We start from the raw sequence: 27340 nt of genomic DNA, 5'->3' as shown, positions 1-27340 counted from the left end.
TTAACTGATTGCTTACATCAGTGTAATCTGGGGTCTCTGTTTTATGAGAGTTTAGCTAGTGCTTCACTAAATATAGCATCTAAGCAGTTTATATAAGTCTATGTGCAGGGGAGAGTTCAAGGACAGAGACATTCAAATGGGTGTCTTTAGCATCTAGATGGAGTTTCAGGTCAGGAGACTAGATAAAGTGCTGAAGTCTAGCATTTTCTTCAAAAAAAAGTTAATTTTCTCCACATTCATGTATTTATTTCATGAAGACAAAATAGGCACTGGATAGCATGGCTTTTGCCCTGATTTTTCCTTTTGATTGCTACTCCTCAAACTCCTAATACAACATACTGGAGGACATGCATACATACCCATCAAGCCCAGAGTACGAAAGTGATCGTTTGCCTTGGAAGAAGAGCAAGTCACCCTATTTTACTATTCATTATTCTACTATACAGGGAGGGATCAGATGCGTTTTTATGTTCTACTTGGATATTTAGGATTACAGTCTTAGTAATAAATCCCCTGGGCTTCTCTCTTCAGAGGTCACATATTGAAGAATCTAGAAGGCAGAGATTTTGTTTGATCAGACAATACGAATTTTTTAAATTAAATCTGAATGACTTAAGCAAAGTTTTATCTTTCTAGAAACCATCAAATCCACAACTCTCCATGGTGTTGCTCATCATTCCAAATCACACATGAGTATAACTGAATTGGCACTGATAGGTTGATGAGTTTGGGAATGTAGACTAAAAATCGTTCTTCTTGGAAGAAAGGAAAATTTATGCCAAATGTTATACAGCATGTTTGACCTTATAAATTTGTTTACTTTGGGCGTTCCTTCCGGTTTGCATTGCGGTAGCCATGGACGCTTTGGATTGAGTTGTAAAGCCCAAAACGAAAAGAGCTAAGAGATTCCTTGAGAAGAAAGAACCAAAATTCAGTGAAAATATTAAAAATGCTATGCTGATTAAGGGGAGAAATGCAAATTTAATGGTGACACAAGTACTTAGAGATGTGTATGCACTGAAAAAACCGTATGGAGCTCTGTATAAAAAGAAAAACATGGGACGCCTGGGAGGCTCAGCGGTTGAGCCTCTGCCTTTGGCTCAGGGTGTGATCCTGGGGTCCTGGGATCGAGTCCCACCTCAGGCTCCCTGCATGGAGCCTTCTTCTCCCTCTGCCTGTGTCTCTGCCTCTCTCTCTCTCTTTCTCTGTCTCTCATGAAAAAAATAAAATCTTTAAAAAAAAAAGAAAAAAAAAAACATTACAAGACCATTTGAGGATCAGACATCATTGGAATTCTTTTCAAAGAAGTCAGATTGTTCTTTATTTATGTTTGGTTCCCACAGTAAAGAAGTGGTCATATAATCTAGTAATAGTTCGCATATATGACTACCATGTGCTGGATATGATTGAATTAGGTATTGGGAAGTTTGCCTCTCTAAAAGATATTAAGAATAGTAAATGTCCCAAGGGAAAAACACCCACATTAATATTTGCTGGTGATGATTTTGATGAAAGAGAAGACTAGAGAAGGCTGAAAATTCTTCCTATTGATTTCTTCGGAAGCCCCACTGTAACAAATATCCATCTGGCTGGTTTAGAATATGTTCTGCACTTCTCTGCACTGAATGGGAAGATTTATTTCCAAAGCTATAAGTTGGTGTTGAAGAAATCTGGTTGCAGAACACAAAGGATCAAATTGGAAGAGATGGGGCCTTCGTTGGATCTGGTTCTGAGGAGGACACATCTGGCAGTAGATGATCTTTAGAAATTATCTATGAAAATGCCAAAACCCTCAAGCCAAAGAAGAAGAAAAATGTCTCCCATGATACTTTTGGCACAACTTACAGAAGGATTCATATGCAGAAGAGCTAAGAAAACTACAAACCAGGAACATGGAGGGATTGAAGAAGCAACCTGTACGAAGGATAACAGAAGACCAGGAGAAAAAAATGAAAGAGAATTAAAAAAAAATGATAGAAAAAACAAATAAATAAATTGGTTTACTTTGTACACAACAGCCACTAAAATTTCATAGTGAAACTTCACAGCCTAAATTCATGAATCTTTCCTTTTCTTTTTACTGAAGCTTTTGGGGGGAGGGGGTCATATTTAGGTATCTCCTTCTTATACACTGTGTATCACTCTATACAGATAGCACAGGAGAAGGAAGGGCTTAGAGTTTCACCAGACTGAGGGCCAGGGTTTGAGTTCTGAAAGTTTCAACAGATCCTGGAAGGTGAAGGACAATTTGGGTACTGATGACTGTAGGCATAACAATTTTAGGCCTATAGTGACACTTTTGTCGTTGAATTTATGTTATATAACCACTTAAATTTTCCTGACATTAATGAGTCTATTGAAAACCTTGTATCTTGGGACTATAAAGTATAATGCTGGGGATTTTTTTTTCTCCTCTAGAAAAGGACATTGGAATTAAAAACTACTAAATAGATTTTCTCCTTATTATTATACTTGTGATTTCAAATCTTTTGAGGGATTTTGGCTCACAGAGTCTTATTTAATAAAGTCCTTCAATAACCCACTATGGGAAAAGAATCTATACAATTAAATAAAATCACAGACATAGCTTATTGTGTATCAATGTGTGTATACCAAATGTATATGAATAAGTTTTATTGGGTCATGAATCTGAACACCAACTGAATAAGGTTGTTCCAAGATTTGCCCAGCATTTTATGAAACCTATTATTCTTATCTGACATTACTGCAGTATAACAGACCGTAGTGACATTTGATTACATTCTGTTTTATTATTGCTATGTAGCAAATTGTTCTTACCAATAAGTGATAAAAATACAGAGGCGATTATAGTACAAACACGAAGACATCTATTCCCCTTTTTGGGTGGTAAGAGTGCTCAGAAGTGTATGAACAGCATAGGCCTGACCTCTATTTAGCTCATCTTGAAATCATGGTATTAAAAATAGAGAATTTATATATTTTACAAGGTAATAAAAACATATTTCTCAGCTAATAAAAAAGGAAAAATTGCTTGCTTTAACTATTTTATCTTTAAAGATTGACCAGAAATGTAAAAAACTAACTAAAACTGTAATTTTATAGCCTATGTAAATTAATAGAATATTGTAAGCAAATAAGCAATTTGCCCTCAACATTTATATATGCTTATTTTTTTAAAGATTCTATTTATTTATTCATATGAGAGAGAGAGAGAGAAAGAGAGAGAGAGAGAGAGAGAGAGGCAGAGACACAGGCAGAGGGAGAAGCAGGCTCCATGCAGGGAGCCCGACATGGGACTTGATCCCAGGTCTCCAGGATCACATCCTAGGCCGAAGACGGCGCTAAACCACTGAGCCAACCGGGCTGCCCATATATGTTTATTTTCTTATGATACCGTATAGTGTATTTATAGTGAAAGAATATTCTCTGCGATAAATACCCAAAACTATTTGAAAATCATATATTTTTCCATTTTTCTTTTTGATAAATATCTCCTGGCAGTGAGGAGGTATAACAGTGTAGATTTGATTTATGTGTTCAATTCCTTTAATATTTTTATTTTTCCACAATTGCTTTATGATTATGATTATATATATATATATCCATACATATCTCTCTGTGTTTCTTTGTGTGTGTGTGTCCATTATTTTTTTCATTTAAGTACAAGGTATGAGCAGAAGAAAACTAATATAAACTAATAAAAAGAAAGTCTTAATTTAACTCTTGGTTATAATGTATTTTCCATAGGTTGGACAACCTCCTACCTAAGTTAACTTAGTAATTTTAAGTAATCAGATCTTATAGATGATTGGCTTGTAATTTGATTCTGCTTTTCTGAGAGTCATAGCAGTTTCACCCTTCTTGCCATGATGCAAAACTTTATATTCAGATATTTGTTACTCTGTTTAAACCCATTTCCCATCTAGTGGTAACAGCATTGGACCTATGTAACTAAAATATGTTTAAAATTACTTCATAAGGGAACAAATAGGTCTATACATCACATCTTTTATTCTTCTCAAAGAAAACTTTTACTCAAAACAATGTGACTATATTCTTTATTTTCTTCATACTTGACAAAACAGAGTAGTGCCAACCAAATTGAACCATTTCTTGGTAATAACCATCATCCCTGTTTGGGAACAAACATCACAGCCTGCAGCATCACTGTTTATGAGAACAAAATACATTTATTTTGTTACAGATTTCCAACTATCTGTTTTCACTAGAAAATGACTCCATAATTTATGTGAGTAAGGAATATTTGCAGCTTGCCGTCTGTATTTCAGAAACATTCTAAAACGGGTATAAGCTAAAAATGAATGTCAATTTGGAGAACTCCATAGACTGTTTTCTAAAGTGAGTTTAATTTCTCTATGAAAGGATGAACATCTTCATTTGGCTATTCTTCCCAATTCTGCACTTCAGTATTTTATTAAATATTCTTTGATGTCAACATCTGTTTAAATGACTTGCAGGAGGCAATGAAAAATCAAAATAAATAATGCAGAAAAGAAAGTGCACCTAAATGGTTAAAGTAAAAACAATAAAGAAACTAGGAAAACACTTTGAGATATTGCTTCATCCTCTGACTCTGTCAGCTGTGTAACCACAAAATTAAGATGCTATGACCTCACAAGGCTGTTGTAAGGAACAAATAAGGAAATCTATGTAAATTATTAAACACAAAATGTGCTCTTTGGGGGATAATCAATACATGCTTTAAAAATATTTATATTTAAAAGCAATAAAATATTGCATAGTTGAACAAAAGTGGAACCAGACTGGGAACAACTCATTACCCACTCCGAATGGCTATTCAGTACAGAGTGTTCACATGTGAGGCTTTTTCCTTATTTGTAAAATGAGGAAATTAAATGCAATCATCTCTAAATCCTTTTGAGTGTTGAGTATATAAATTAGAAAACAAACCAAACCCAAAATTTTCTTTGAGATGACAGTAAGGATACAAAATTAGAAACTTTTAAATGATAAAGGAAGTAAAACAATAGAAAGAGAATGATTTAACAAGATATCAAAAAGGAAAATTCAAATCAAATAATAAAAGGAGAAAATAAGGAAAAGCAGTGAAATACTGAAGGCCAAGAAATATAATCTGATAGAAGAATGATACAAAGGCCTTGGCATATTAAGAAACAAAACTTACTTTCATGGAGGCTGAGCAGGCCAAGTTGAAAACTCAATAATGAAAACAAATATTCAAAAGAGGAAAAAAAAACATGAATAATACATTTGCCAGGAATCCAAGATACACACGTGTGAAATTACAATGTTGGGTGGAGGACTTACCTCATGTGACCCAAATTTTCTATATGTCAATAGAAAAAGAATAACAGGTTTTGTTTTTGTTTTTTTGTTTTGTTTTGTTTTTAGCAAAGGACAGTTCATCTTTGGGGTATTATTCCATAAGTCCTTTTATAATTGAAGTAAATGAAAACCCGGAATCAGTCCTACACACTCATACTATGAATTATGTCTTCACATATTGATTCTTATAACAATCAGAGCTATTAAAGTCCCTTGATCAGTCAGATTGTCTATTTTTTAATTTTATTTAAAGTTTCTCTTTTACAGATTTTGATAATTCATTAAATATTTTTCAAGTACAACACAATATCTCTATTCAGAGATAGAGACAAATTAGACACATATCTATCTTTGAAGAAGTGTTAAGTAAGTAGACGTATGAAAAACTTGTATAGGTAAAATGATAAAGATGCATGTATAGATATAAATGTTTACAAAAATGGAAATAAAACATAAGCAAAGTTGCATGTAACTATATGTAGCATATATATTTACAATCCAAATAAAATAATAATTTGAAATAAATTTAATTTTCTAAAGTTTACATGTTTCAGTGTTTAATTTTTTTACAATATTATTGATTGATAATATTTCCATAGCTATTTTATGAAAGGGGAAACAGAACAGAGAAGTAAGTAGCTTTTTCAGTTTACAGAACATGTTAGTACACGCATTCGGCATAAAATCCCAATCATATTTCCTTGGATATAGTTTATCTTTATATTAATGGTTTCTAAGAATTTTGGTGAGCACAACTGAAAAGGTTAGCAGGGAGTAGAGACAAAGACTTTGGACCAGAAGACAGAATAATATCGGCCTCCTCTCTGATATGGATATATCTGTCGAAATACGTCATTTTTTAAAAAGATTTTATTTATTTATTCATGAGAGACACAGAAAGTGAGAGAGAGGCAGAGACACAGGCAGAGGGAGAAGCAGGCTCCACACAGGGAGCCTGACGTGGGACTTGATCCTGGATCTCCTGGGTCATGCTCTGGGCTAAAGTCGGCACTAAACCACTAAGCCACCAGGGCTGCCTGAAATACGTCATTCTTAATTTTTTTTTCATCATTCTTAATTTATTTCAGCTCTTTAGACTTAATACTAAATATGAATAGTCCTATTTTATAAATACTTGGTTCTCTCTTTTTTTTTTCCCCCTAATACTAGCTCCAAGCCCTAACTTCATGGCTTTTGGTACTTGGATGAAGATAGTGCTGCCCTAGCATTCCTTGGTGGCTAATGATTTATTTTTCCAACTCAAATTATACCATTTTCTCATAATAATCATTTACTCCCTTTAATAATGATCTTGATTAAAATGCCACAAAAACATTTTATCCTGTATTAGGTAATTTTTTAAAATTTCATTTAACCAACCTTTAAGAGACATTACCACAGATTAAATATTTTGTTTTTAAATAGCACATAGTAGCCAAACTGACAGAGTCCAAAGCATATATTGAAATCCAACACTCTTATTTGTAGAACAACTTCTTTCCATGAAATTCATATCCACTGAAATATACAATTTAATTTAGTTTTATGTATCTAAAATGCTATAAACTGATCAATGGTTCTAATTTATCTAGTTTAAGCAAAAATAATGAAAATGGTAATAGTAATAGCAAGATGAAAAGTCAACGTGCTAACATGTCTTGAAACCTTCTTAGTTCCAAGATCTGTACTAATTATTTTTAAAATGTTAACTTATCAATTTTTCAGTGTTTTGAAGGTTTTTTTTTAACCAAGAACCTGAGAAAATTATACACAAGATATTTAATAGTAAACTAAATTCATACTGTATTATTTGCTCCTATAATTTCATTTATTCAACTATTCAAATGTAATCAAACTTAAACACGATTTTATATAATCTCTACTAAATTAAAATATCTAGGATGCTATCATCTCAATTAGTGAAAATAAGAAAAGTTTTTGCCATTGGATGAATTCATTTTTAAGTAGTGAGGTTAATGGGAATACTTTATATTAATGTATAGAGTTTACATAAGCAGAAGAAAAATGCAAAAAGTGTTAGAATCTGTTATATAAAATTATTATCAAGAACCTAGAAAATAAAAACAAAAACAAGATGTCGTTTTCATCTAACAAAACGGTTAAAAATTTTAAGGTCTGACCTAAGTTAAACATTAACAAAATTATATAGATTAATGATACAAAAAGCCTTGGAATAGTATGAAAAAAATTATATAAATGTTGAAATATATTATCTCATCTATCCCTTCTATATATGCGAATCTGTTTCACTGTTTTGCAGTGTAATTTGAAAGTATCTATTAAAATTTAAAATGCCTATGTACCAATTTTTAACAGAGATTCTAGAGTAATATCTATACATGTGCATATGGTGTTTTTAAGAATGAGTAAGGAAAAACATCAGAAATAAATATTCTGTTGATGAGAATACTGATGATATACTTATACCATGGTACCTCAATACAACAAAATATAGACTGCTAAAAGAAGAAACCAGGTAGATATATGTGTTAACATTTAAGAATAGCCAAGACCTGTTTATGAAAATGAAAAAAGAAAACTTAGAGAAAAAGATCAACCAAGCTGATACCAGAGGTGATCTCTTAGGACTGTCTCCAGATTGAGAGAGATGTTGTCAAGGTTGGCATGAGAATCCTAAAGCCAAGATCCTCTGCAAACCTCCCACCAAGGACAAATTAGGATTTAAGAACAATAAAACTGAGCTGAAATGCCCACGAGGTCTGGAGTTTATGAGTGGCTTGTTTCTTACATTAGCTCTAGATTTTTAGATTTTTCTGAATGGAGTTATAATCTTTTTCCCTTTCCCTTGGAGAGTCATTTTACTCCTAAAATCATCCCAGTTATTCCTTTCCCAATTGTGAATCTACAAGTGGCAGAGCTCCAGTAGGGTTTGTGACTTATGACATTTAAAATTCAGTTTTTCATATGGCATTTCCACAGTAATTAACATATTTGTCAACAATTAAGTGTATTAAATCCTCCCTCAAGATTTCCAAGCTCTTCCCACTGAGAAAAAAAAATGTTAAATTGGGGAGTAAGGGGCTAACATGATTACCTGGGTCAGGTGACCTTTTGCCTGAAACAACTCTTTATGTGAAGGAAGAGAGGAAAGGGCAGGGAGAAGCCCTCCCATTTCCATTTCCATTTTGTAATTCATCTTCTGTCCCCCTCTTCTATTACACAACCCCAAGATATGGAATCCAAAGACAAAAGACTAATTACTTACCAAAAAAAAAAAAAAAAAAAGATCAGATACTCTTACAAAGAAGGCTAATGGGGCACCAGAGTGGCTCAGGTGGTTAACCGTCCCACTCTTAAGTTTGGCTCAGGTCATGATCTTGGGATCCTGAGATTGAGCCCCAAGGGGTTCTGCACTGGCCATGGAGGCTGCTTAATATTTCTCTCTGCCCAGCCCCCTGCTCTACCCTAACTCAGTGAACATTCGTGCAGGCACGTGCATTTTCTCTCAAAAAAAAAAAAAAAAAAAAAAAAAGAGAAAGGAAGAGAGGAAGGAAGACAGACAGACAAAGTGTATGCTTTCTGGAACTAGACCACTTGGGTTTGAAATCTGAACCAACCACTTACAACAGTGTTGGGCATGCTATCTAACCTCTTGATGTCCTTATCTTTAAAATGTGACCACTTAAAATGTCCTAATATTTTTATCAGTTTTAAATGAAGTATAATTTATAATATTTTTGGCCCTATGCCTGGCTATTTTTTTAATTAAATATGTTCTCAAAATAGACCAGATTCATTTGCATTTTAAATGAATGGGCTATTTTAGAAGGCTTTATAAACTTCATATAACATTCAATATGATAGTATCCCCCCAAATTATAGAGTCACATGATATCCTAGAGGAAGTAATCCAAAAGCAAGTCAGCAATACAGATTTTTATGCTATTACATGGGATAGCAGTCACTTAAATAAAAATTAAAAGACAATAAAAGAATGGGTGAAAGAAATAGAAAATAATATAAATGTATATGAATATGCTGAGTGTTTATTTAATCCTGTCAAGTGTCTTGGCATGTATCCATTGGGGCTCCCAACATGGAACAGTTTAAAATTGTCACTGACCACAGGAAGGATTAGTACCTTTTAATCTTCTTAAACCACAACATTTAGTGTTCAGATTTTATCAAGGATAATATAAAAGTGATTAGTGCTCAGGCTCCTCAAACTTGTGGAGTTGTTTATGATTCCATTTCCATGCATGGTGTGTGATAAACAGATTCCAGAGACTAGCTGGAATAGAACTGAGGCAGGCAATTCAATATGTAGACATACTTTCATATGCTGCAAAGAAAAATTTCATGACCTCTGACAAATCCATTGATCACAATCCTGGAAAATAATATCCATTCTGTAAAACCTTTCTATAAAATACATAATATTATAGGCAATCACTTGTCTTTTTGAATTGTACAGAGAACTATTCCATTTTGCTTAAGAGCATGTCTCTGTGTGTGTATGCATGAATGTGTGTGTGTGTGTGCAATAAATCATAAATTTGATTTAAGCTTGGTCCTAAATTAATCCACTGTGGTTAAAAGACAAAAATCTGGCAAAAATTACTATTGTTTTAAAAATGCAATTGACGTAAGCACTGACATAAAGATGTCATTTGATTTAATTTAGAGGCAATTATATAATAAGGAATGTAGTCAAATATGTCCAGCTTCAAAATAGTCCTTCAGGCTAACTGCACATTAGAAAGCATAATGGATTTGTTACTAAACTCTTACATTATACTCTAGCTTTCACCTTAATAGATATGCAAGTCAAGATTATCTTTATTGAATATTTTCATTTTCACTTCTAAAATTGAACCAATGTGTATCATCCTTCTTCCTATGCTACATGATAGATCTCATGGGTCTTAACAAGAGTATCTACTCATGCAGCAAAATCCTGAAATGTGTTACATTTCATTCTGAGCCTCTTATTATCCCCAACATAGTGAATTATTTTTTTGAAATCATGAATGTAAAATCTGCAACTTGGGGTGCCTGGCTGGCTTAGTCTGTAGAGCATGTGACTCTTGATCTCAGGTTAGTGAATTCAAGACCCACATTTGGCATTGAACCTACCTAAAAGAAAAAAACAAAACCTTCTGACTCCAACATGAATGCATTCACATAGCACATTTCAACCCTGAGTAGAATATTGTAAGGTGAGGTTATCAATATACTACACAAAACCCTTCATCTGTACATGGCAAGCACTTTTAAATCACTTGGAAAATAAAAGGCTAGTAGCTGCTATTAGTAAGTGTTGACATTTTGGGGGGAGCTGTGACTTCTGTTACAGTGTTCTGACTATAATTTTGAACTGACTCAAGCCTATAAGCATTTATATGCCTGCAAAATTGTTTTTTTGTTTTGTTTTGTTTTTGTACTTGCAGGGTGATATGTAATTAGAGAGTACTGTTTACTGCCTCATGTACAGATCCCTCTGAACATGATTATGCTACAGTGCAGACTATAGAGCTTCTGAAAGTACATATTTTGTATTTTTTCTTAATATTGAAATTTTTCATGGCACACTGCAATCAACTCAAATGTATATTTTTAAGCACAAATGAATAAGGCACTCAATATAAATCCATTTAAAATAACCAATATTTTTTTGCCTATGTGAGAAATAAGTAAAAACTTGGTGCTAACCTTTCTTTTTAATCATCTTGTGTCTTTTCTCATATCTGATTTTCTGATAAACACTATCACTTCTCACACACATTACTAAAATCAGTTCCTTTCTTTGCATAACAGTCAAATCTTTAGATTGAACTTCAGTCGTATTGCAAATTTCTTTTACTCGCAACTTCCCTTTTTCCCCCTTTCTTGTTATTAACAATCATAATATATATCTGGGAAAGTGACCACTGTTGCTGGCTATTATGATCCCCCCATTCCATAAGTACAGCTTGGCATGCTGGACCTAATACTTTGGATTAGGTCTCTGAAGAATATGAGCTGAGAACTGGGATACGATGGGTCTTGTTTTGGAGACAGCAAATAGAAAGGACCAAAACTGAAAACAAAAGTAAGTAGACTGCCCAGATAATGTGTAAGTCTAAAAATCAAGTTAGAAAGACCATCCATCTCTCCATCTACCTATCCAGTTAGAAAATTTGCATTACATTAGCCAATGAGAGAAAAGGTCTCTGTTCTCTTCAAACAGACATTCTAAAGGGACAAACCCACAATAAACAAATTAAAATAAAATAAATATTATTCCTTCACTAAAAAAATAATCCATAAATAAATGACAATAGCAAAACCATCAAATAACAATAAGGGCTATAAATGAAATCAAACATAATTTTAGAGTGACCAGTGTAGAGCAGGGGAAGGAGTACTGGGTTACTTTAAATAAGATTATCATGGGAGAACCCTGATATAATTTTTGTAATGAAAATTGAATGATAAGAAGGAACTTAGAGGGATGACTGGATGACTCAGTAAGTTAAGCATCTGCTTCTGGCTCAGGTCATGATCTCAGAGTTTTGGGATAGAGCCCTGTGTCCGGCTTCCTACTCAGCAGGGATTCTGCTTTTCCCTCATCCTCTGCCCCTCTCCATCTCTCTTGTGCATGTGTTCTCTCTCTCTCTCTCAAATGAATAAATAAAACATTTGAAAAAAAGAAGGAACCTAGAGTATATTTATCTGGATGAGCACTATATAGAATTGTTGAATCACTATATTAGATACCTGAAACTAATGTAACACTGTATGTTAATTTTACTTCAATTAAAAAATAATAATAATAAAATAAGGAACCAGCCATGGGAAGAGCTGGACAAAGTAAGAGCAGTAATTTACTGCCTACTACTGTATTTCATCTATTTTAAGGTGCACGTTTTTTCAGATTAAGTCTCTCTAAAATTGGGGTGCATGTTATAATTGGTACTAGCCAGATGGAAGTCATGAACTTATAGCAGTTCTCTACACATGTTTGAACTTCCTTGTTATTTTTAATAGTATGATGGCACAACGTCATTGCCACGAGTTTTAACCAAGTTTTAACCAAACAAACCATTTAAGGACCATTTGAGAAAGAAATGAGTTAATAGGGATCCACTGTATAAAAACATTGCACTAACATTATCTGGTGAGATCAAGAAACCATTAGCATAAACCTTCTAGAATGACTGGCAACAGTGTGGAAGAATATTTTAAGAGCTAGATTTCAGTACTCAACCAATTCTTTGATGGCATAATGAAAGCAAATAGTTGAAAAGTGACCGTAGGGGCACCTGGGTGGCCCAGTCAGTTAAGCATCTGACTCTTGATTTTGGCTCAGGTAATGATCTCATGGTTGTGAGATAGAGCCCTGTTTAGGGCTCCAATTACGCAGGGAGCCTGTTGAAGATTCTCTCCCTCCCTTTCCCTCTGCTCCCCCTCTCACACACACAGATGCTTGCTCTCTATCTCTCTCTTAAAAAAATTAAGTAATTTTTTTAAAAAAGTGACTATGGGTTAGATTATCCCAATGGGAAAAAAAAAGTCTTATGATTACCTCAACCAATTTATTTTGATAATTTTAAAATTTTTTTACATAGAGTGACATGATAAAAATTACATCTAAACTTCTAATATTAAAAGGGTCTTTGAATATATGACACAAGTATCAAGTGATATGTAAGAATTGTATTACAGTTTGTCAATATTTTTCCATTTAATGGTACATAAAATAACAGTTTATCTTAAAATTGATGGCATCTTTTAAAAAAAAATTATTTATTTTAGAGGAGGGGAGGGGTAGAAGGAGAGACCAAGAGTCTTAAACAGGCTCTGTGCTCAGTACGGGGCTCCATCTCATGACTTCAAGATCACGACTTGAGCTATAACCAAGAGTCAGACACTTAACAGACTGTGCCACCCAGGTGCCCCCCAAATTGATGCTAAATTAATACTGAGATCACTGTTCTTTCCAAAGATCTGCCATGTAATAGTAAGTAAGGCAGAAATGATCCCAATATTTACAGTGTTTTCACTCTAGTAGAGAATAAAAATAATATAACAGTAATAAATTGGTAATTACAAGTTGTGATAATTACTACAAAGACAGAAATAAAAACAATTATGCACAGTGTGTACATGAAGTGTATACATGAAGAATGGGGTGGGTTGATGAATCTAATTTCAATTTATGGGGAGGTATATATTGTTGGAGAAAGTTTGTCAGAGGCTACTATCATAAACTAAGACTTGAAGGAAGAGTCAGTTATGTGATGGGTTGTAGAAGAATATTTCAAGGAAAGGAAAAAGCATATACAAAGTAAAGTGTTTGTTATATTCTAGGAATAGAAAAAACCTGGAAGACTGAAGAGTTAAAGAAAAGAAGGGAGAATGGCATGGAAAGATTGGGATGGTAAGCTGTATGGGAGGCAGAACTTTCAGGATATTGTGGACAGCATTCAGAAATTTTTATTTTACTTTCAGCACAAACAGAAGGTACTGAGGAATTTTGACTATGGAAGTGACATCATCAGAACTATTTATTAATTAGGTCATTCTGGATACCCTTAAGAGACTGGGTTATAGGCAGGAAAGGGAAATTAGAAGACCAGTTAGAAAACTATTGCAATTTTATAAGTGAGAACAAACGATGGTTGAGACATGGATTACAGCAGTGGAGATCAAGAAAAAAAACAAGGGACTCTAGACATAGTTTTTGACAGTCATAGGACTTACCAATGAATTAGATGAACATTGAGGAGAAATAAAGGTGACCTGGAGTTTTCTAATTTAAGCATTCAAATGTATGATGATACCAATTTCTGAAATGGTAAGACCAATGGATGAATTGTTTGGGAGGTGAGAAATTAGGTGCAAGAGCTTCAGATTTGGAGATACTAATCTAGAATATATGTTGGTCATCTATGCAAATTTTATATGTACATTTATTTGTATTCACAAGTCTGAAGTTCAGATGTAAACTCTGATATAATACTGAACTTTTTTTTTGCAAATATGTAAGTTAGCACAGTATCTGTAGGTCTAACAGAGGAGGATAGGCATGTCAAAGATACTGAATACAAAACATCTTGAGAGGATATCCATCCAACAGAATAGCATAATGACAGATGATAGGATATGACATTATCCATTAGATTTTACAACATGGAGCTCACTGATATTCTTGAAAAAAATAATTTGGTTGAATAGTGTGAAAACAGAATGGGAGAAAATGGTAACAGGTAACTCTGAATAAGTTGTTCAGAGTGGACAGCCATAGGGAAATCCAAAACAAACACTAGGCAAGGCTTAAGGCAGTTGATCTTAATGAGATGGGAGGGGAGAGTTTATCTTGCAGTGTCTTGAAAATGTTCAAAAAATGAAAATGTTCAAGTGAAGCTAAGAGGTGGTGTGTAGACATAAACCTTGTCCACAAGTAGATCTGGCTTTTTAGAGTTACTCATAATCTCAATTTTATTTTACTTTAATTTTTTTAAATATTTTTATTTTATTTATTCATGAGACAGAGAAAGAGAGAGAGAGAGAGAGAGAGAGGCAGAGACATAGGCAGAGAGAGAAGTAGGCTTCATGCAGGAGCCTGATGTGGGACTTGATCCCGGACCCTGGGATCATACTCTGAGTCAAAAGCAGATGCTCAACTGCTGAGCCACCCGGGCGTCTCTCATAACCTCAATTTTAAACTGAGTATTGTTCCAATTAGGAGAGGCCTTACCAGCTTTGTCATTCTCATGGAAATCCCATACTAGGTTTCCCTGTCTGGGCTCCTATTAAAATATTTTTGGAAAGGCTTTTCAAATTGGTTCTCTAGAGTCCAGTAGAAATTCTAGGCATCTTGAGGCTGCTGGTAGGGATACTATAACATATATTGGACCTTGAAGAATGACATTTTTGTGACAAGATAGTTTTCCAGGAATTAGTGTCATAACAGGGATTACCATAAATTCTCACTTAGAAAATGTTATCCAGTAAAATTTATTTGTTATCCAGTGAATTTTAGATAATAAAAAATAGGCAAATAAAAGATAAAGTTATCAATTGAATATTCTATATAAAATTTATTTCATTAAGAGTGCTAGATCCATATTAAGTCAATCAAATGAATATAGTGATTTGCTACAGATTATGTTTAGGCAGGTGAAACAAGGAGATAAGAATTCATGGTATACGGAGAGAAACAGAAAAACAAAAACAAAAAACATTTGTGGACAGTAGTGTGGGATAGGAGCAGGAATAAGTTGGTAGTACATCTTTGGTCATGGTCAGATAGCCAAGAGTCACATATTTATAATAATAAAAAAGACAAAACTGATATCATCTTTTTAAAAAAGATTTTATTTATTCATGAGAGACATACAGAGAGAGGCAGAGACATAGGGAGAGGGAGAAGCAGGCTCTCAGTTGGGAGCCTGATGCACCAATAGATCCCAGGACCCCAGGATCAGGATGTGAGCCAAAGGCAGAAGGCTCAAACACTGAGCCACCCAAGCATCCAGACACCAGCTTTTTTAATGTAAAGGAAGTGAAACTAAAGGGCCAGGATTGAGGACGCATCTTCATCCCCATTTAGGAGTTTCCTTCTCTAAACTATCATTACTTCTAAATCTTTGCATGAAAATACCTTTCTTTCTTTTCATGGCATTAGTAGAGTGTTTGAGCTTGAGAGGGTGGTTAAAGATTTGATAAATAATAACTTCTTAATGATAGAACAAGAGATGTTGTGAAGTTTCTTTTACATCACATAATCAGTAAAAGTCTCCCAGTCAAAGGCTGTAATAAATCTTTGGAATTCAAGTGTAGTTGGAGATAATTTGCTATACGCACAGGGAAAATATACTGACTAGCATCAGCCCTCTAGTTGATGGAGAAGTGTTTCCTTATAAAATCTTCCTTGCTAAACTGGGACTAATTGTAGTGAGATTTTACCAAGAAATAAATCTTAGAAAGAGTGTCTTTGGGACGCCTGGGTCGCTTAGCGATTGGGCACCTGCCTTCAGCTCCAGTCATGATTCCAGGATCTAGGATCGAGTTCCCGAGTCCTGCATCAGGCTCCCTCCCTGTATGGAGCCTGCTTCTCCCTCTGCCTATATCTCTGCCTCTCTTTCTCTGTCTCTGATGAATAAATAAATAAATCTTAAAAGAAAAAAGAAAGAGTGACTTGTTACTTTTGTTAAAGATGAGCAACGTGTATCCTCTTCCACAATAAATAGAGAAGGGTAAAATAGGAAGGCATTTCCATTTCATCTTTTTTTTTTTCCCTTTTGTACTCTTGATTGCAGAATGTAATAAACTTACTTTTAATTGGAGGAACTGATCTTATAATATTCTGCATTTAACCTTAAACTCTACCCCTTGCTTCAATTAAGTAGAACCAGATAAAACCGAAATGCAGCACTAAGGAATTTCAAGCTTCACAGCCAGCTGAGAAGGCAAAGGCCAAAGAAAACTGTGATCTATTGTGGAGGGAGAGACAAAGAATTGCTGAAGGGAGGTAGTTAAGTCAGTCGGGTATGACGAGGAATGTCTGAAGGCCACATAAGTGCCAGCCTTGACAAGGCTGATATCATAGCTGTGTAGTCAGCAGGACCTATACGTACTTTTTTTTTTCCTTTCTCTACCTCCTTATATATTAGCTATATTTTCAATTTTCTTTTGTTGGCCACAAGCTGGTAGACATTACCAGAAGATGCAATGTCAGGCATAACTAAGTACCTCTGAAATAAGAACCAACTTCACACATGGGACACAAATATTTACAGTAGAAAATACTACAGTTTGAATTTAGAATCATTGAAATATAGACTAAGAAATCATTTTTTGCTTCAGTGAACAGCAAATTACTTAAGTAGCAAGCTCTTTTTTTTTTTTTAAAGATTTTATTAATTTATTAATGAGAGACACAGAGAAAGAGAGGGAGAGAGCCTGACGTGGGACTCGATTCCGGGTCTCCAGGATCAGGGCCTGGGCTGTAGGCGGCGCTAAACTGCTGAGCCACCCAGGCTGCCCCAGTAGTAAGCTCTTGTTCCTTTTCCTATCACGATCTTAAATAATCCCAACGATACATACATACATCATTAAATTAACGTTTTTAATTTAATGCATTGATTACCAATTCTTTTGCCATAGATACTTTTTTTTTTCTTGAAAAGGTTGGAGCATGTATTGGATGAAGCAGTTTGTTACACGAAATAAAACTCATTAAAATTGTGATGTTGAGTTGAGGTTGAAGATAGAAAACATTTTTCAGTTTGGTTACCAAAGCCTATAAAACATACTTGACTAGAAATACTGCTAGTTTGTAGTCTTGTTTTCCTTAATCATGGAAGGTTTAGAAACTTCAAAAGTTAATAATAGTTAAATTGAAAACTATAGCATGTGCACACTGTAATAGAATATTTGGCATTTCAAAATATGTAATTATGTCTCCTGCATATGTTCTCTAGGGAAAGAGAGGAAAAACTGAATGGGAAGTCATCAGAGAGGAAGAGAAACCATGAGAGACTCTTAACTACAGGAAACAAACTGAGGGTTGCTAGAGGTGATGGGTAACTGGATGACGGGCATCAAGGAGAGCACGTGATGTGATGAGTACTGGGTGTTATATGCAACTGGTGAATCAGTGAACACTACATCAGAAACTAAATATGTACTATATGTTACCTAATTTAAATTTAAAAATTTTTAAAAACAAAGAAAAGCAACTGAATTTGTGTAATGTTCTAAGGCAAGAATCAATATAAATGGATTATCCTCTTTCTTAGATGGCAAAGGGACAATATGAAGCTGACAGATTCATCTAAATCTTTTTGGCCACAATTTACAAACTTTCAACAAATATTTACTGGGACCTATTTCATCCCAAGGGCTTCCAAATGGCCCAGATTATCTCTGTGGTGGAATGAAGGATGCAAAGGATTATACTCCAAAGGTACCATTTATGAGACTTGTGAGGAATTTCAGAAATTCTGAAATTTCAATTTAGTTATGCTAAGTGACCAAGCAAACCTTTATAACTCTAGGCCACAGCTATCTAATCTATAAACATGAGGAAAATCAAACGATAGGGAATATACAGTGGACACCCAATAAACATTGATTCCCTCTTCAGATTCTATTTTAAGCTCTAAAATTCGGTGATACTGAAATTAGAGCCAAGCTGGAAACTGACCCATGATTATTTAACTACATACTTTATTACTGTGATAATACTGATTAGTGTGAAATTTAACATGCCTTTGAATGAACTTTCTCAGGAGTGGCGATAAAGCTCCACTCACATGTGCCCCATATAAACAACTGCAGAACATTAATCATGCAAGCTATTGCAATGGACAATAGGTTTTGCTATTGTACATATTTGCTATTATTTATTTTGTAGTAGAACTTAAAGAATGTGTTCAAGCGGGAAAAAATGTTCTCTATTGTAGTTGTATACCGAATGTACTTGATACTCTGAGCAAACACCTCCTCTCTGACAAAATTGTTTTCATTAATAACCATGTGGTAATCATTATTTTCTTTATTTGTTCTTTGGTTTAAAATAATTGATATAAAACAAAGAATAAATTTAAATTTGCAAGCTATTATTTAAAATCAGTAGAATAAGTTTTATGTGTGACCCAGAATTTTCTAGTTCCCAAACAAATTATTGTTATCTTGTATTTGCCCTGCTTTATTATTTTATAAACTTAAACACAAAGGACGTCAAGTAATCACATAGAATAACAGACTTGAAATAACTCAAGCTCTACTGCTTTCATCTTTATAATCCTGCACCACTACTATCATTGTTAATTTTGAAACTACAGTTGTATTAATACCACATCCACACTGGGATTAAACACAGGGCATATGTAATAACACATAGGCTGGTCACATGAACTGCTCTGAGAAATCATTTTGAATAAACTTACTCTCTACTTACTCTACAGTGTGCAGTCAAGTGAAGGGGTCAATTGTAGAACTAGGAGTTCTCCAAATTAATTTCTATTATCAACAACATTTACAAAAAAATAAATAATTAAATTGTGTTAAAGCTTGCATATATTTTTTTTAAAACTCAACAGTGACCAGGACATTTTTTTTTAGAACTTTGATCAATAAAAAATATCTTTCACCGACATATTTTATACCTAGCATGTTTTAAAATTTATAGTCTATAATAATAATTAAACAGACCAGCTTTTCTCATTTTATATTCTCCAACAATGCTCCCTTAAGTATGCCTTCACAAGTTCCCCTCTTGGTACACCACTGCTCCAGTGTCAGAATTTTACTAGGTTAAGATCTTTTCTTTCCTACTCAGCTACAGCATTCATTAGGGTCACATTTGTTACTATCCTAAGAAAATTCAAAATAATGGTCCAAACATCAAGAGTTAGAATCAAGAGTTAGAATCTAAGAAGTATTCACATCCCCCTCACATAAGGAAGATGTAGGAGATATTCCTGATTGGCAGGCAAGGAATTGCAGGAATAGATAGGGGCCTCTACTTCACCTATAATCAGGGATCCAGGCTGATAATTACCCTGTGGCCTGGAACCTATAATTTTCAAGGAGTTATTGTCATTGGGGTGGAAAGAGGGGGCACATACTTTAAATTATTTTATGGACTAGGTTTAAAGGGAGCATGTACATGTCTACTTACGATTGGTTGACTTCAACTTAGTTATATAACCACACAAATAAAAAGGAAACCGGAAAATTGGTTCTAATTGTCTCCTGAAGATGAGAGAGAAGTCATTGTTGAGCAACTAGTTGGCTCTTTCACACCAACTCTAAAACCTTTGTCTGATTTAGCAAGAATTTACCCCAGTCCCTAATATTCCTTAAGTTTCAACACAGCATCTTTAGCTCTTACTGTACTACCACTCTTCCATATGTTGTCATGCCACTTGCCCTAATTAAAGTACATTATAATTGAAAGGACATGAGATGTTGAATTCCAGGTACCATGAACAGAAATCTATAGACATTAACTCCTTTCATCTCAGCAACTAATTTGATCCAATGTTCTTTCATAAAAGTCCTTTTCCTAATGACCCCTACATTCTACCTTTAGGTACTTGGTCCTTTAGGACTTTGTAAACACTGAAGTATGATTATATGACTGCTAATACAAGTTTCTCACTCAAACCCTAAAAATGAATGAGGAAAAAAAATCACTTTGTGTTTATACCATCCCTATCTATACTTTCCTGTTTCATACCCAGGTGACCTATACCCTTATTTTACTCCACAGGAGGCCCCTTCCGACATCATGTAACCCAGTTATCTCTTCTTTGACCAGCAAACCAGACATTTCCTATACTTTCTTAGATACCACTTACTCATTTCTCTTTCCAGAGCTATTCAGTCTTAGGTGATACTGAGTCAATGCGATATTCATTTATGCCATTGGATACTAATATAGAAGACCTGCCAAACATTGAATATTACTCTAATGTGATGAGTAAAATTTCATAAACCATGCATGAGAAAGCCAGACTACTTTATTTATGACAATGTGGACTTGAAGCTAAATGGGGTACAAAATTTTAATAGAGGTGATTTTTGGTTTCATTATAGGTTTGTAGATGACTGCAAGTAGGACTTGACTAAATTATATCTCTTAACATAAGTGCTGTAATTATTGATAGGTTCAGGTTGTAGAAGACAGAATGGTTAAGAGCAGAATGAAGAGAGAAACTAACTGGTTAAAGCATATTCTTCTGGTTTTGAAGGTCAATGCCATAGATATTATTTAATAAGTTAAAATAAATGATGTGTTAATGTAAAAATTTAAATATAATCTGAATATATTTTGTTCATTTTACACAAAAATATATATTTAGCCTCATTTCATTAATTAGAAGAAATAGACATTATACTTTTTCAGAACAAAAGTGCATCATCAAACCCATGGAAAGGACATTTGCTTTTACTTCTGGCTTCTGAAATAATGAGAATATTTCATCCCCTGGCCTATTTATGTACATAATGAGATTCTAAAATAAACAGAGACAATCACCAGGCTCCACATCAACAAAATGCCTTCAAGCAGCTTTAGATTCTGGGAAACACTAATGAAGAGTGAGCAAGATAAAATATTAGACAAAGTCCAAAACAATCAAGTTCTATACATGACTCTAACTCTGTGCCCTTTGATAAGTCATTTTTCCTCTCTAGGCCTCACCTCACTGTACTAGTTGGTTGGTTTTCCTTATCCATAAATCAGAGAGTTGGTCACTTCCATCTCTAGCATAGGATACTTTAAAAAGTGTAAATACTACTTAATCAGCATAACTTTTAGGAAAATAACAATATCATTTTATTATGTAATCCTTAGTACTTATATAGTAAATACTCTAATAGTATACAGTATTTAGGATATATAGGATAATAGTATTTACTATGCAATTTCTTCTATTAAATAGATGAATCTTCCTTTATAAGGCATATAGTAATACATCAGTGACATTCATTTGTCACATAATTCTAAGGCGCTCAGACAGAGGAGGGAAAACCTAGGTATTTTCTATCCTCCTGAAATTCTGAAACAGATCCAGTCAGAAATGACACCATTTAACCTGGGTCACACACCTAGAATATTCATACAACTACCCAGTAGCAAAAATGATTCACTAAGGACAGAGGGAGGGTGCTGATTTGTTAAATTTCACTGAGACTTTTGTGTGAGTGAAAAAACGCTGTTAAATTTCCTGCCCTGAACTTCATCTGTATGTAGTATTATATTTTTTGCATTTTCCCAAGAATAATAATTATAACCTTTTATAAAGAGTGGGTTTGTTCTCAACAGAGTCAACCCCTCCACCACCTACCCCAGGGAACAACACTACTATTGTCATGTGGACAAGCCAGCAATGAAAAAACAGAGGACTGTACCTGTTTGTTCACTGTTATCAAATGCCAGCCTGGGGGCTACCCCTGGTAAGACAGTTCTGACTTAGAAACCACAGAACAACATAAACTCTTCTGAGAAAATCTTTTGTGTGCAAATAGAGGTTTAGCAGCATGCTTTCTTCCTGGTAGGAAAAAGAGCACGCCTCCCTTACCATCAACCTTCAAGGTGCATTTATCCTTTGCAAACTCAGTATTATGAATAAAGATATATTAAGCTTCCCATGGCCATCCAGCTTTAGTTTTAAGAGTGAAAGATGAAGGACTTAGGACAAGAAAATGATATCAGTATGATATCAAACCTATGTTTGTCTGACAAAAAAGTAATTACTTGAATCACTTATAGATATGTTGAATTACTGCCATTTGTAAAATAAATCTTAACTTTATGTGGCAGAACATGTCCTCCTAATATAGAGCTCTCAAAACAACATTCTAGGTGTGAATTTAGGATGATCTGAAGCTTGGTTTCAACCTTAGATGATTTAGGTTCAGTGTGCAGGGGACAGAGTGCTTTCAATTGGTTCCCTTGGGTAGAATATAAGTGTAAATATGCTAATAGCTTTAAATAAATAAACACATAAACAAATAAGTAAAAAAGAAAACAGGTGCACATCATAGATACGCGCTGAAGTGAATACCTATTTCCTTTACTCCCTTAGTTAGTACAGTTTGTCTCAAATTCTAGGTGTGTGATTTCACAAATCCTGTTGACTGTGGCAACTATCTCTGTAGATACACAAAGAGAAGTTGAACATGTATCTCAGTGAAAGAGAGAGAGAAGGATAAAGAGAGAGGTGTCAGAGAGATAGAGTCATGTGTGTTTGAGGGAGAAAGAGACAGGAGGATGGGGGGAGGATAGGATTGTAGAATTCATTTGTAATTTACTCTTTTACTCTTTCTCCTGCCAAAATGTTTCAAAAGAAAGTCATGTGTTTTAAAACATAAAAAAAATTGTAAAAATTAAAAAAAAAAAGAAAGAAAACCAAACGGGTTCTTGCAAGACAGACCCTAGAGCACTTTGAAAACATCAAATAAAACCACTCCAGCATGTTCTCCCCATGTGATGCCTTTGTACATTCATTTCAGCCTGTGGGCACATTTCCCGACACACAAAAGGTTTCAGTGCCATGTTGATAGATATAAACGCATATGGATTACTCATTTGCCATTCTGTGTATTGAATTGCATACAATTTTCTATAAAACTAATTTTATATGAAAATGAATTCTTGGAAGCCAAATATTATTTCAGATCATGATTAGAAAAGCAGGGTTATAGCTAGTTGGTTATGTTGTTCCTTGGGCATGTGTCCATGACACGCAGGGTGTATGGTTATACGTCAAGTTAGAAACTATATATATAGACATGTATTAGTATATGTATTATCTGTGCATATATGTGTATATAAACATATACATAACCTATATTATATTTATATGGAGATATTATATATATGTATACACACAGACACAGCCTCTTTTTTATTATCTATTTATAAGCCTATTTTTCTATGTCTCTCTTTGATCTTCTAATTTGTCTTTTGCTTTGTTCTAGGCATGCATCAGCCTTTATTTTTCTTTTCAAAACTTTGAAATAGAGAGGACCTGTTCACCTGTATGGATTTATTATTATAATCATTTTATAGAGAACTGATTCTGGAATCTAACATAATGAGCAATGTTTTACATACTACAACTTTTCTCTTTAGTCACAAAATTCAGATGTGAAGCAAAAAAGAAATAGTTATTAAATACACTTCCATGCCATGCAGATAACAGACATGGTTGTTATTTGCTTCATATTAAAAAACCGTGGTTTCACATACAGAAATAAAAGCTATGTTGAAACTTTCACAGCAGTTCTATGCAATCAGGGGTCCAAGCTGTCATTACTTTACATATAGGGTAAAATAATACATACAAACATATGAGATAAATCTACAAACATATGTAAAATGCCACCAAGATGCCTTCCCTAAGCCTTTATCTTTGAAGTGAAGATTCTAATTTTAGAATGCAACCCCTAAGCCTCATGTGGTTCCTGAGTCTGGAAACCAAGCTGACTCTCTGCAGGTGTCTCACATCTCCACTGTTTTGACAGCACATGGTTCACTTCTGTTTCACACACTGTCAGAGAGACCCAGCCGTGCTCCAGCAATTGAGCTACCAAAAACACTATTAGCACTAACCTGCCCTTTCCTTAGAAGTTCAAGTTCTCAAGCAAACAATAAGTAGGTTTAATTATTGTTAAAGGCCCCAGAAAATACCCTTTAAAATAGATCTTGGCTATTTAAAATAAGTCATCAAAATATCCTTATTGCAAGTTCAGCACATGAGGAGGGGTAAAAAACATATTTTGTATTGTTTCTGCTTCTTTAGAACTAAGTATGAAATACCTAGGCATTCAAATCCCAGGCTTTTTTATGTAATGGGGATTTAAAAGGAAGCAATGATTAATGAGTTTCAGATACAGTATAAAGGTAATCTCTGGGGAAACACATTCTTAGCTGAATTGGTAGCTCTCCCCAGCGGGGACATTTGAATACTTTGAGAGGAACTAAGAAATTAAGAAATGAACAAAAATGAATAGGATTTGCTTGGCACCACTGGGAGACCTTGGCTTAAACTCAGTATTTAAAACCAACTAAATTGGTTTTGTTGCTCAGCTCATGTTCTTTTTTTTTTTCCTCCCTAAAAGTCATCCAAAGGTTTTTTGTTTTGTTTTATTTTCCTGAGGTTTCACTGCCTTAGCAGAGAAGTAAAACAATTTGTTTTAAGAAAATAATGGATCTATCTTTAATAACACATAGCTAAATGTAAATGCATGTGGATATCATTATTAAATATTCTTATCCCTATGCTAGGAAATAAATACACATTAAACAATTAAGCCCTGATAAAGGTTCCTACATATCCACATGGAGTGGTATTTTTAATTAAATTCTTGAATTTCAATTCCCAAGTGTTCAGAAAGCAAAAATGCAATATTGTTCTCTGTTGATTTGGAAGGGTTAATGTCATGTCCTCAATTGTTCTAAAGAAGTAGGTTGAGAACTAAGAAAAAGTGATTCATATTCTCCCTTAGAACTTTTCCAGGAAGACAGGTAGCAGGTAGGTACTTTAAGTGATAAAAGAAGAGGAAAAAAAATCTAAGAAAATTCTTCTTTCATTTCAGAATTGAAAAATTTACTATAACAAGTATTAGGTGATTTATCTATAGTACAAGTGGGATGAGAATATGAATCTTCTGGTTGCTATTGAAATTAGGCTTTTCTAAAATCAAATACATCTGTCAATAAAGAATCGATAAAGAACACAGCTTATACAGATGTGGCAAAGATCAACTAAAAAACTTAATACTCTTAAATATTATTCCTCCATTGAGAAACGATATAGAGAAGGGAGAAACGGGAAGGGAAATAATGTCTATTTTGTGCTAATCACTATTCCAGGGAATTTGCATGCATTTTTTTCCATTCAATTCTCATTTTCAGATGAGAAAACTGATGGATAGTACTTAACTGTTTTGACATTTCCTTTGTCAGTTGTAGTGCTAGTATGAAATTTCAACTATATCAGGTTTCAAAGCTCAGGTTCTTTCTACTTTTTCATGCTGTTGGGACAAGAGAGTATGTTGAAATGTTTTCACATTCTAGAACACACCTTCTCATCTAGAACACACACAGGCTAGATTTGAATTGTGATAATAAATCCACATTCTCAAGCAAAAGTTGTATTTTGGGATCAAGACGCTTTTGATTTTGTTTCTGAGCTCCATTTTTGTTCCTTTGCCCTCTCCCAAACTATTGTGACTTTATGCCCAAATTTAGAATATATCTTAGACACAACAAAAGTCACTTAATTCTCTGTGATTGTGTTACCTTTTTTAAATGGGTGAAATGCTAATCAGAGAACTAGAAATGGCAACAGAGTTGGCTCTTACACAAACATTATTGATACGTATGGATTTTCCACTGTTTGCACTTTGCATCTCACTGATTTTATCACATTTTTTTCCAAAGGACTTTTTCCACAGTACAAACTAGGTGGTTTAAGTAGCCATTTGCAATTATAATTAAGATACATTTTTCAGGAAGAAAACCATTTTGGGGCCTGTCATTTATATTTATCTCTACACGTGTAATTTAGAAACACAGTAAAGTTTTGGAGCTTCTATTTCTATTAATTTGAGGATTATATATGACTGTTTATTTCTTCTTTAAAAATCTAAGTTTTTATGATTCTGAAGGAAAATGTTTCTTCTCTAGCACTGATAATTCCTTGGTCACATTTTAATGGATTAAAATGTAAATGAACTGAAAAGTTACACCAAATCTCTCCCTGGTTTAAATTTAAATCAGATATCAAAATTGGCACGAGACGGCTCAACAAATACTATTAAGTTTTAAGTATTTTTCAATATTTTACATTTAATAATGAACCAAAGCTAATGTAAGAAGCCACTGTGCATTGTGATACATATTAAATACATAAAACAATCAGTGAGCTACTTAAATTATGCAGATGATTTTCAATGAAATCACAAAGGAGCTGATAACCTATATTGTGACCTCTGATGTATTTATTTTACACAAATGATATTTAGATTTTCTTAATTCTTAAGAGGCACTTGAACCGAGACACTAATTCTTGATTCACCCCTTCTCCCTAAGCACCATAGGCCTGTATTTGAAGCATGATACAATTTTAATTGCAAAGATTTATCATTATGACATGTAATTTCTAACTACATGAAATGACAATGTAATGCATAGGTGTGAAACTCAGTCGCACATTCACTATGTGAAAAGTGACAGCAATCACATAGGCTGCTTCCTTGCTTCATTTCATTTTTCTATCTATGTTATATAAAAGATATATCTATAGATATGCCAAGTCCTACTTCATTATTTTTCCATATTTTCCTTACAAAACATACTAAACTGTATTCTTTGAGTGACACTATAAAGCTCATGTCACATTTCATTGTATTTTGTAGATAATTGGTGAATGTGGATTACGATTGAGTTATCCGTGAACTCCAGAGTTTCTTTTGTTTCATTTTCTTCTAATTAATAAATGAAAGTGCATCCCTAAACACATAGGAATTGATATATAAT

The 27340-nt window shown here is 34.0% G+C and overlaps 1 protein-coding gene and 1 pseudogene across 7 annotated transcripts in view; one reads left to right on the top strand and one right to left on the bottom strand.

The window, feature by feature from the left end:
* Positions 1 to 27340, bottom strand: part of ERBB4 (erb-b2 receptor tyrosine kinase 4) — a 1106505-nt gene that overhangs the window by 473201 nt on the left and 605964 nt on the right. The gene's annotated exons all lie outside the window — the stretch shown is intronic.
* LOC144305785 (ribosome production factor 2 homolog pseudogene) lies at positions 856 to 1964 on the top strand (annotated as a pseudogene).

This window comes from Canis aureus, chromosome 36 (genome assembly GCF_053574225.1).
Source record: "Canis aureus isolate CA01 chromosome 36, VMU_Caureus_v.1.0, whole genome shotgun sequence".
Taxonomy (NCBI): domain Eukaryota; kingdom Metazoa; phylum Chordata; class Mammalia; order Carnivora; family Canidae; genus Canis; species Canis aureus.
Note: the sequence above shows the minus strand (reverse complement) of the source record. Positions and strands in the feature narration are given on the sequence as shown.